Consider the following 9,817-nt stretch of genomic DNA (forward strand, 5'->3'; position numbering starts at 1 on the left):
AATAATAATAATAATAATAATAATTTATTAGTGGGCACAATAAGAGAAACTTTCAAACCAAAGTTACCTTGGTTTTCGACACTGCATTTGCCTTCACTGTGTTGGAATAAAATGACAGATCAGTAATGCCCAACCATAACAGTCTACATCATCTGGCAGCCTATTTCACATATTATATTAAATCGATTGATCAGCTTCTGATAGAGCAGAATAGGTAGCCTATAGCCGATTCTACTCTTCCCCAGCGTCACTATGCAAGTTTCGATTGCTGTAGCCTACCAGTGGTTTATTTTTGGGATTGCGATGGACTGGCATGATGCCGACGAAACAGCACAACGACAATTCACAATCTAAGGCTGTCCGCTGTTCACACCCTGAATATTAACGATAAAGGTCGAATATTTAGTAACTTAACATTACCAGATTAAAACGCTTAGTGGGGCTGGTTTTAAGAATTTATCCTAACCCTTTTTCGTCATGACCGAATGGCGTTACGTCGGATGAGCCGCATCAAACGGTCAATTTGGTATCGATACAAAATCGGGTTTATTAGGCAGAAACCCCGAATATTATTTGCTAGATAAAAATAATAATAACGCGAGAGTTTGCAAGTTGCCAGAAGACTGTAGTTGCAACTGTCAAAGGAAGAGTGGATACGCGCATGACTCAACACACATTACTGTAGCCTATTACTGTACACGGCCGCGAAGATAATATCCGTATAAAACCCCGAAATAATCCCGAGGTAAGGAACCGCAGACGGCACCGAAAGCGACCGAGGTCGAATCTTTTAATTCCTTTTTTCCTCTGGTTCGTTTTCTTTTACTCTAACCAACTCTCTTGCAGCTGTCGAAAATTACTGCACTAAACATATTTTTGTGACTCCCTTTAGCTCCAGCCATTGCAAGGATTTTTTTTACTCCTCCTTCATATTAAAGTCGCCATTTTGCTTCACTGCCTATATAAAACCTTCTTGTATTTTAATGTTTTCTTCAAGGAGTCGGAGATGTCTCTATCTTTCCTGCGTGCCTCCTGATATTCATATTTCTTGAGTTTTACAACGAGACGATTGACATTGAAGAAGTGCCTCGTGGTTGCCATATTAATGCACGAAATGGGGAAAAGTGGAGGCTGGAAATAAGGTGAACGTCTTTAGGATTTTAATTGGCATTTCCTTTTTCCTCCTCTTCCTCATCTTCTTCATCTCCCCCTCCTCCTCATTTTTCCTCGGATTCACAGCGGGGGCTAGGCGCGTTGCTAACGACCGTGACGACTGTCAGTCCGTCTCCATCGAAGCACCCGACCAGACCCGCTTACGACAGCAGGTGTGATGGCCATGTAACACCGGGAAAGGCGCATATACCGCGCGAGGTGTAGCCCTACCGCCTGACCCCCACGTGGGTGACCCGGGCCACCCCGGCCGCTAGTGTTGGGTGACTCCCGACATTGCAGGTAGGTGTGGCCTTCTAGAAGCCCATGTCCCTATTATTAATCAACAGCACTGTAAACATTGTAGCCAGTAACGTTCGAATGCACCAATGTAGCAGTCGAAACAGTCCACAAACAATGTTTCTACAATGTAACCATCTTCAAGTAGAGTGAGACAGAAGCAAGTCAAACTGCCGTTGCAGCCTATATGACCTAGGAGGTGAAGAGGGCAGATTGTCTGTGCAGCCTTCAAACATCTAAGTGTTTTTGTGTGTAAGAGTTCAATTCCCCAAATACCTCCACTTGTTCACTTTGCAGCTGTTTCTGGGGTTCTGCTTTGGTTTCAGGCAGCTGTATGATGTACTGGTTTATAACTGTCATGACTAGGATAGTAGGCTATCATATGTATGCAATACTGCTAAAGTAGCGGTATACTAGCCTATAGCTGTAACTGTGTCAGTAACAGTGTTGTAGTATGACAGTAATAAAGTGGTATTACTTAATAACTCAGAACCTGTGTGTGTGTGTGTGTGTGTGTGTGTGTGTGTGTGTGTGTGTGTATGTGGCTTATCTCCCTGGCAGTCCTAACAGTGCCTTGACTGTGTGTGGCAGTTGTGCATTCACTGCTCTGGGTGTACAGTAAGCTACTGTGAATATAGAATAGAATAGAATTTAGTTGAATTAAAAACTGTATTGCAAATCAGAAATCAACCATGGTACATCAATCAGCAAATCAATAAAAATTAATTTGATTTAGTGTCATCAATGTTATAGATGTGACAATGAGTGCAAGTCACAATAGGGACAAACTAGACAGTGTACATATATCAGTAGAGGACGGCTCATAATAATGGCTGGAATGGAGTCAATGAAATTGTATCAAACACATGGAAACCACATCTTTTGTACACCATTCCATTGACTCCATTCCAGCCATTATTATGAGCCGTCCTCCACCGACATATGTATATCTGTATGTATATCTTAGGACCGTGAACGTGCATAATGTCTGTCTGACTGTCTGGCTCTCTGGCCTATGGTATGAATCTCATATCAAACCTTGCTTTTCTAGTAATATGGATCTACGCATATCCTTACAGATGAAGAAGTAAAACATGTGAAAATAGAAATATACCTCCCTTGCCTTGTAATACACATGGTCCAGGGTGTGAGTGCGTGCGTCCACGGACGCATGTGTGTGTGCGTCCTTGCACGAGTGTTTGCGTGCGTGTCCAACTCTCACAGTCTCACATCAGAATTAGACGTTCATCCATGTTTCTCAAACGTCAAACTTCAAAGTGTTTAAGGTTAAGTTTAGGCATTAACTCCAAAATCCAAAATCATAAGGTTAGGGATAGGATAAAAAAATAAAATAAAAATAAAAAAGTTATATCGCTGGATTCAAACTTAAAACCTTTGGAATCAGAGGCAGATGCTTATACCCACCCGCCATCCCCGTCCACTGTTGCCCCTAGTGGCTAGTTTTCATGTCATCTCCTGACGTCCTCAGACATAGATGGACGTCGAATACTGACTTGTATCATGGGTGACCTGGCAGGCATGTCTGTGTCTATGTGTAATATAATTATACACACCAGTTTCACAAGTAGATGTTTTTGTGATGATCCATTTTTCAAATGTAAATTCAACACATCTCTCCGAAACCACCCACACCACCATACAAGGTGAAATTAAAAGTGTGTAACCCGAGCCACCCAAATGAGTGACCCTCTGTGTACTGTAGTAATTCATTAGGGGAATGACATGAATGTACATATACTACGCTAAGAGAAAACATGATGGTAGGTCTAACTGTAATCAATCCTACTTAGCATAATTAGCCAGTAGCCACTGTCAGCCATTACATTTACATTTTAGTCATTTAGCAGACGCTCTTATCCAGAGCAACTTACATGAGCAATTAGGGTTAAGTGCCTTGCTTAAGGGCACATCGACAGATTTTTCACCTAGTCGGCTCGTGGATTAGAACCAGCGACCTTTCGGTTACTGGCACAACGCTCTTACCCACTAAGCTACCTGCCGCCCATTAGCCAGTGTGCTGTGGAGTGATGATGTTCAGAATCAACATGACATGCATAGAGCACAGTTACATGCACACAATACTACGATTATTGTGAATAGTCAGATTAATATAATAGTTTGTTTAAAATGTTTACATACTTTGAAAGAACGATTTCCATAATAATCCTGTTTCCTTGGACACATCTGAAATCAGGCTACCTGATGGGACTTTTGATAAATGCAGAAAATCACCAATCAAAATAAACGTTCTACCACAGTGATAATGTTATTTTTGCGAAACCTTTTTGATTTTGAGTTCGGACATATAATGTTTGTATGTGAAAACTCTTTCTAAGATGCATACTTTCAGTTTTCTGAACTCACGATTCACTCGCACATAAGAGGGAGGCTTGCGCTACCGGTGCTGGCACATGCGCAGATCAATTTCACAGATGTAACGCCGCTTAAGCTGTTTACATGTCCTAATAATTCGAAAGATTGCTCAGAAAACCAGGTGTTTTTTTTTACCTTATGCCAATTAAGATCCCGAGTGGCGCAGCGGTCTAAGGAACTGCATCTCAGTGCTTGAGGCGTCACTACAGACCCCCTGGTTTGATTCCAGGCTGTATCACAACCGGCCGTGATTTGGAGTCCCATAGGGCGGCGCACAATTGGCCCAGCGTTGTCCGGGTTTGGCCGGTGTAGGCTGTCATTGTAAATAAGAATTTGTTCTTAACTGACTTGCCTAGTAAATAAAAAGATAAGCAGAGTACTCGGCCTACTGCCATAATCAGTTTAATATCGAACTATTAGTGTGCATGTAAACTTACTCATACACTGACTGTACATGGACCAGGCATGAAGCTGTGCTCCAGCCCACCAACTTTAAAGGTCCAATTCAGCTGTTTTTATCTCAATATCAAATCTTTTCTGGGTAACAATGAAGTACCTTACTGTGACTGCTTTAAATTAAAATGGTCAAAAAGAAACAAATAGTTTCAAGAATTTTGCTAGGACTGTCTGGGAGTGGTCTGAGTGGGGAGGGGGAAACATAAAATGTGCTGTTATTGGCAGAGAGGTTTGGAACTCTCTTTCTTATTGGTCTATTAACAAATGTACCGCATGGTGATGTCACCATGGAAGGCCAAAACTCCATCCCACAGCTCAAACAGCTCTTACACTAAAAGGTCATTATCATCATTTTCACAATTTCACAGAATTATTCCAACCTTGTGTGTAAATATATACCGTAAAACTTCAATTAAATGCCAAGTCTCAAATAGCCACCTGTCCCTTTTAATAGCCGGATAACGGCACACATTTCAGCAAATAAACGCTGGGTCTAAATAAATAGTTTACGAGGTTACCATGAATTACCATGAATTGTTTACGAGGTTTAATGTTTGATTTGTAACATGAAATAATTCAGTAATGACTCGAAAAAATAATGGCAATCATTCGTTTTTATCTCAAGTAAGAAACTTCCAGCCTTTGGCTTCTAACAGCTGAGAACTGCTAGCTAACTGGCAGGCACAAAAACAGTCCACAACTTCAGGAGTACAGACCCCCAGAAATTGTCTGATCGCCTAGTGGCGAAAGTAAGAACTGCCTAAAATGTACATTCAAAGAGGATAATAATTATTCTGTTGAGGAAGGTTATTTTCTTTCCGAAATAGAGGCATACTACGACAAAATAAGCGTGACACAGTGTGTACATGATAACACATTAGTGCAGGAAATGAAGAAATTGATTAAAATGCTGGAAGTGAATGCTGGAATTAAACAATTAACTATGCAAATGAGCAAAATCTCTCTGTAGTCTGTCCATCACTCTCTCTCTCTCTCTCTCTCTCTCTCTCTCTCTCTCTCTCTCTCTCTCTCTCTCTCTCTCTCTCTCTCTCTCTCTCCGTGATGGTACATTGACTCTGTATTGCTGTACTCTCCTCCACTCTAAGTGGTCGACCATGGAGTTCAGTTCATATGTAACTGAAAGTATAGATTTTTAAATGAAACATGGAAAGTCATGCTCTCAGTACACTGTATATGATGGGTTTGCCTCAATCTGGAGAACCTGAAATACCACTATCAGGGCTGGAAAAGTCATTTTACTGTTTGTTGAGAGAGAATTGCTGAAAAATACATTACTTTTAGCAAGGAAAATGATTTATGTTTATTGCATTTTTGTTACATTTGCTGTGTATCTAATATTGACCCATTTGCAAGTTAGACTACAACGTTTATGGAACTTCATATCATAGTTATGACACTGTGTACAACTAGTCAACTACAGACGACCATGGATGTGTGTCTGGCTGAAACATAATTCACATCACTGTACCTCTATTTTAACCTCCCTTCCTGTGTGTGTCCCTTCCCAAGCATGGAGACCCCCAGTAGCCCCCGGCTGGCGAAGCTGTCATCAGGGGGGGCTTCGAGAGGTCGTCCCCCCAAACAGGCCCACCCCCAGGAGGCTGCCAGGACCAAAGCCACAGGCCCCGAGAACAACAAACAGAGTGAGTGACCACTAATCTGACCATGCATTGTCCACGGACGGTCACTGTGTGTGGGCTTTGTATCACCACAGCTCTCATGATCTGAACGGGTCCTGCTCAAGATGTTCATTTTCATCTTGTTCTCTCACCTCGTGACACATATTGTTGCTTTGACTGTTTTCTGACATGTTAATAATCGTATTTCATAAGCAGTACTAATAAAGTGAAGCTACGGCAAGTCTCAACATTTTGGTTCACATGGGTCCTATTTATTCCCTCTATCAGTCAATAACCCATCCAGACATACTAACAAGCTGTCCTAGCTAGTAATAATTGACATGAGTACAAATTCAAGCCATCTGGATAGCGAGCAAGTCTTTGGATGGAGAAGACTGTGGAATCTAATTCCAATCCAATAAAGCAGAAGATCATGATGACTTTGCTAATACTATAAGATATACTTGGAAAACTACGCCTTGTCTAAAATGACCCAGTTGTTTGATTGTTACAACACAGAGTCTCAGGCCTGACCAATGAGAGCCCAGCAGCTTTAGACTCCTAGACGTCCCCTGAATATTTTATTTTCCTGTTAATGGATGTGAATGTTTTAGCCGTTGTGTGTGTGTGTGTGTGTGTGTGAGAGAGCATGCTCCTCATTAAAGGAAAAATCACTCATTCCTATAATTTACAGTGTTAAATAACAGTAATATGTGAGAAAATCGTTTTTGTGAACAAATGTTTTATTTTGTCGTTATAACAAGGTTGGTAGCAACATGTGAAAATTGTTGTGGAAATCTGTTGCAGCTCATGTCGACTACAAAACCCACAATGCAATGCTCTCTCTATGGGCGGGCTGGCTGGCTAGCTAGCTAGCAAACGTAGCTACACACAATAATACCAAAGTTCATATTAGCATGTAAAGTAGCTAGTTAGCTGTAAAATCGCCTAAACAAACTGTACTATCAATTTAGGAGTCTACAATCTCACCATGTTCAACCTGCAGATCGATGTGCCTTGCAGAGTAGAGTCTGACATTCGCAACGGCTCCATGCAATGCACCCTGGACTAAAGAGGCAAACAAATAGGAGAAGTGTAGTGGACCCTCTGTTAAATTAAACATTTCTCGAGGCTCATTCGGGAGAAGACAACCTCTCGCATTATGACATCGGCCAGTGTTAAAATCTGTATGATAGACGTCTTTGCGATCTAAAAGTCGCATTCCTATTAACTTCCAGTGTAGTGAGAGCGGCTTTATCACAATTCTATGTCAACCGGCCGAATTTCTGCCAGCAATAGCTCAGATACACATGAAAACATGAAATGACAACTGGAATCGATAGAACTCACAGATTCACAAAAACAATTTAACATTCAAAATGGGTGAATCTTTCCTTTAAGTCAGACTGCTGTTTAGCAGAGTGAAAGGGCTAATTTTGCAAGACAGATTTGGCACCTTAGGAAAGAAGAGATTAAAATAGTTCCCCCATAGATGTGTGTGTGTGTGTGTGTGTGTGTGTGTGTGTGTGTGTGTGTGTGTGTGTGTGTGTGTGTGTGTGTGTGTGTGTGTGTGTGTGTGTGTGTGTTTGGTAAAGATGGTGTGTGTGTGTCATGACAATGAGGTTGTTTGTCCCTACCTCCCCCATTCTGTTGCATATAATTTGAATCTAAGATAATATGGAAATATAACGTAGACTACAATAAGCGGTGAATACAAATGATGGTGATGATGTCTGTTGCTTAAAGGCAAAATCCACTCCAAATTATATATATATTTTTTTTTTATTAGTCCACTGTTGATACAGTCCCGAAATGTTTTGCATGTCAGTAGTCAAGTTTTCAAAATATTTGGCTTTCAAGAAGCAAAGTGTCACCGGCCACATCATCATGATGATGCAAAATGCTTTATTGAGTCAACCAAAGTGTATTTTCGTTATTCTGTGTGTAGCACGTCACCTGACCAGGGATACCTCTAGTTTATAACAGGTTCCCACAGCTTTCCCTGGTCAAGTCACATGGTCAGGTAATAGTTCTGGCCCTCGTTATGTTTTATGCACTGCTCTGTTCCTCTGACCTTCATGTGACTGGTCAGTTAATGTTTAAGCTCTGTTTCTCTGACCCTCCCGTGACTGTTCAGTTAATGTTTAACTTCCTCTGGCTGGACCAATGGTAACTAACACACCAGTTGACTGATGGATACCCAGAGTGTTCTCAGTACTCAGTGTGCCATGGTTTATACCTCCCCTCTTTATTGCCCATAAACAGCTGCTTATAAATCAGTCAAATTAGTGTGATAAGTTGTTACTCAGTCCCACCCCTGGTTCTCCCACAGCAAATCAGGAATCCGAGCCAGAATAGGAAAGAGAGGAAAAGAGGAAGGGAGGGAAAGAGAAGGGGTGGGGGGCTAGCAACACTGGTGAGATTTGGTTTGTTTAGGTATTTTAATGTACAAATACAATTATAGCCATAAGTCTTTGAGGTAGTGTATGACCTCTCAGATAAGATAGGAACAGTACATTCCTTCCAAACAGGCAAGGGTAAAAACAGAAAAAAAAGTTAGGGTAATTTCATTTTCATTGTGGTCCTGTCAGGGAGGAGGCAAACAAACTTGGCTGTGGTTCACTAGTGAGTAATGACAATGCTATTCCAGCATGTGGCCTGTGTTGTTATCATCCTCCTGCTAGCATCCTGCTGTTAGCATCCTACTGTTAGCATCCTACTGTTAGCATCCTGCTGTTATCATCCTGCTGTTAGCGTCCTGCTGTTAGCATCCTACTGTTAGCATCCTGCTGTTAGCATCCTACTGTTATCATTCTGCTGCTAGCATCCTACTGTTATCATCCTGCTGTTAGCATCCTGCTGTTATCATCCTCCTGCTAGCATCCTACTGTTATCATCCTGCTGCTAGCATCCTGCTGTTAGCGTCCTGCTGCTATCATCCTGCTGCTAGCAACTTGCTACTACATCCTGCTGCTAGGATCCTGCTGTTATCATACAGTAAGTGGTTGTATGGGTTATTTTATAGCCCTATTAGCAACAGGCCTAACAGGCCTGTGTCCTGTGTTGGCTCTTTCACTTACGGTGACTGGAAAGTACCCAGGGTTACCACAGGGTTTCTCATACCTGCCAACTTTTCAAAAAACCTTGGAGTGAGATTTTGTCCTGGGTCCGCCTGGGTCCTGCAGTCGGTGAAAAGCAATTGCACTGCCTGCGTCTCAGAACTGCGTCCGCCTTGATCTCATGAGGTTATCGTTGCCCACGTGTGCATGATGTCAGAGAAAGTCGGGATCAAGTCGGGACACAAATCTAACCAGCATGCATTGGGCGGTGATCGCCGGTGATCGATTCTGCGCAGACCTGGCTCATCTCAAATGAGCCTCTTGTCTATGATCTGTCGGCATGGTTATACTGGCCTGTGGCCTTCTTGGAGGACTTGATGATATCGGAGGGGGGCTCCCATTTGAAGCAGGGCTCCAGATTGGCCATCTTTATGGTCATTATTGAGGACAGGGTGCCATCCAATGCTAGGCTGTTTCTTCTCTTGGTTTTGTTCAGTCCCACAACTGAAAACACCCTCTCAGCATCTGCGTTTGCATGGGGCAACACCAGGACAAGCTTGGCGACGGCAGCAAGCCTCTCGAATTCTTTGGCTCCTGTCACCTATGGAAAATGCACCAAAACACAATGGAAAAACATACCTTGATTTTTGATTGATTAATACTGTAAGTATACTGTAGGTTGATCCATTAACAAAGTTCAGATAAAAACATGCATAATTTGCAACATGCATGACACATATATGCATGCAACAATTTTAAGCAACAGATGTAGCCAAGCCACACCTGCCAAAAGGAAAGACAAAAAATGAAAAAATGTTT

At 42.0% G+C, this 9,817-nt stretch overlaps 1 pseudogene across 1 annotated transcript in view; it reads left to right on the top strand.

The window, feature by feature from the left end:
- Positions 1 to 407: 407 nt before the first annotated feature.
- The window catches only part of LOC311150279 (zinc finger protein 512B-like), a 26,812-nt pseudogene continuing 17,402 nt past the window's right edge, over positions 408 to 9,817 (top strand). Inside the window, exons 1-4 of the transcript in view lie at positions 408 to 745; positions 998 to 1,142; positions 1,240 to 1,452; positions 5,830 to 5,963. The product of the transcript in view is annotated as a zinc finger protein 512B-like (transcript). The remainder of the gene's footprint in view (positions 746 to 997; positions 1,143 to 1,239; positions 1,453 to 5,829; positions 5,964 to 9,817) is intronic.

Source organism: Coregonus lavaretus (genome assembly GCF_964263955.1).
Source record: "Coregonus lavaretus genome assembly, chromosome: 22".
NCBI classification, from domain to species: domain Eukaryota; kingdom Metazoa; phylum Chordata; class Actinopteri; order Salmoniformes; family Salmonidae; genus Coregonus; species Coregonus lavaretus.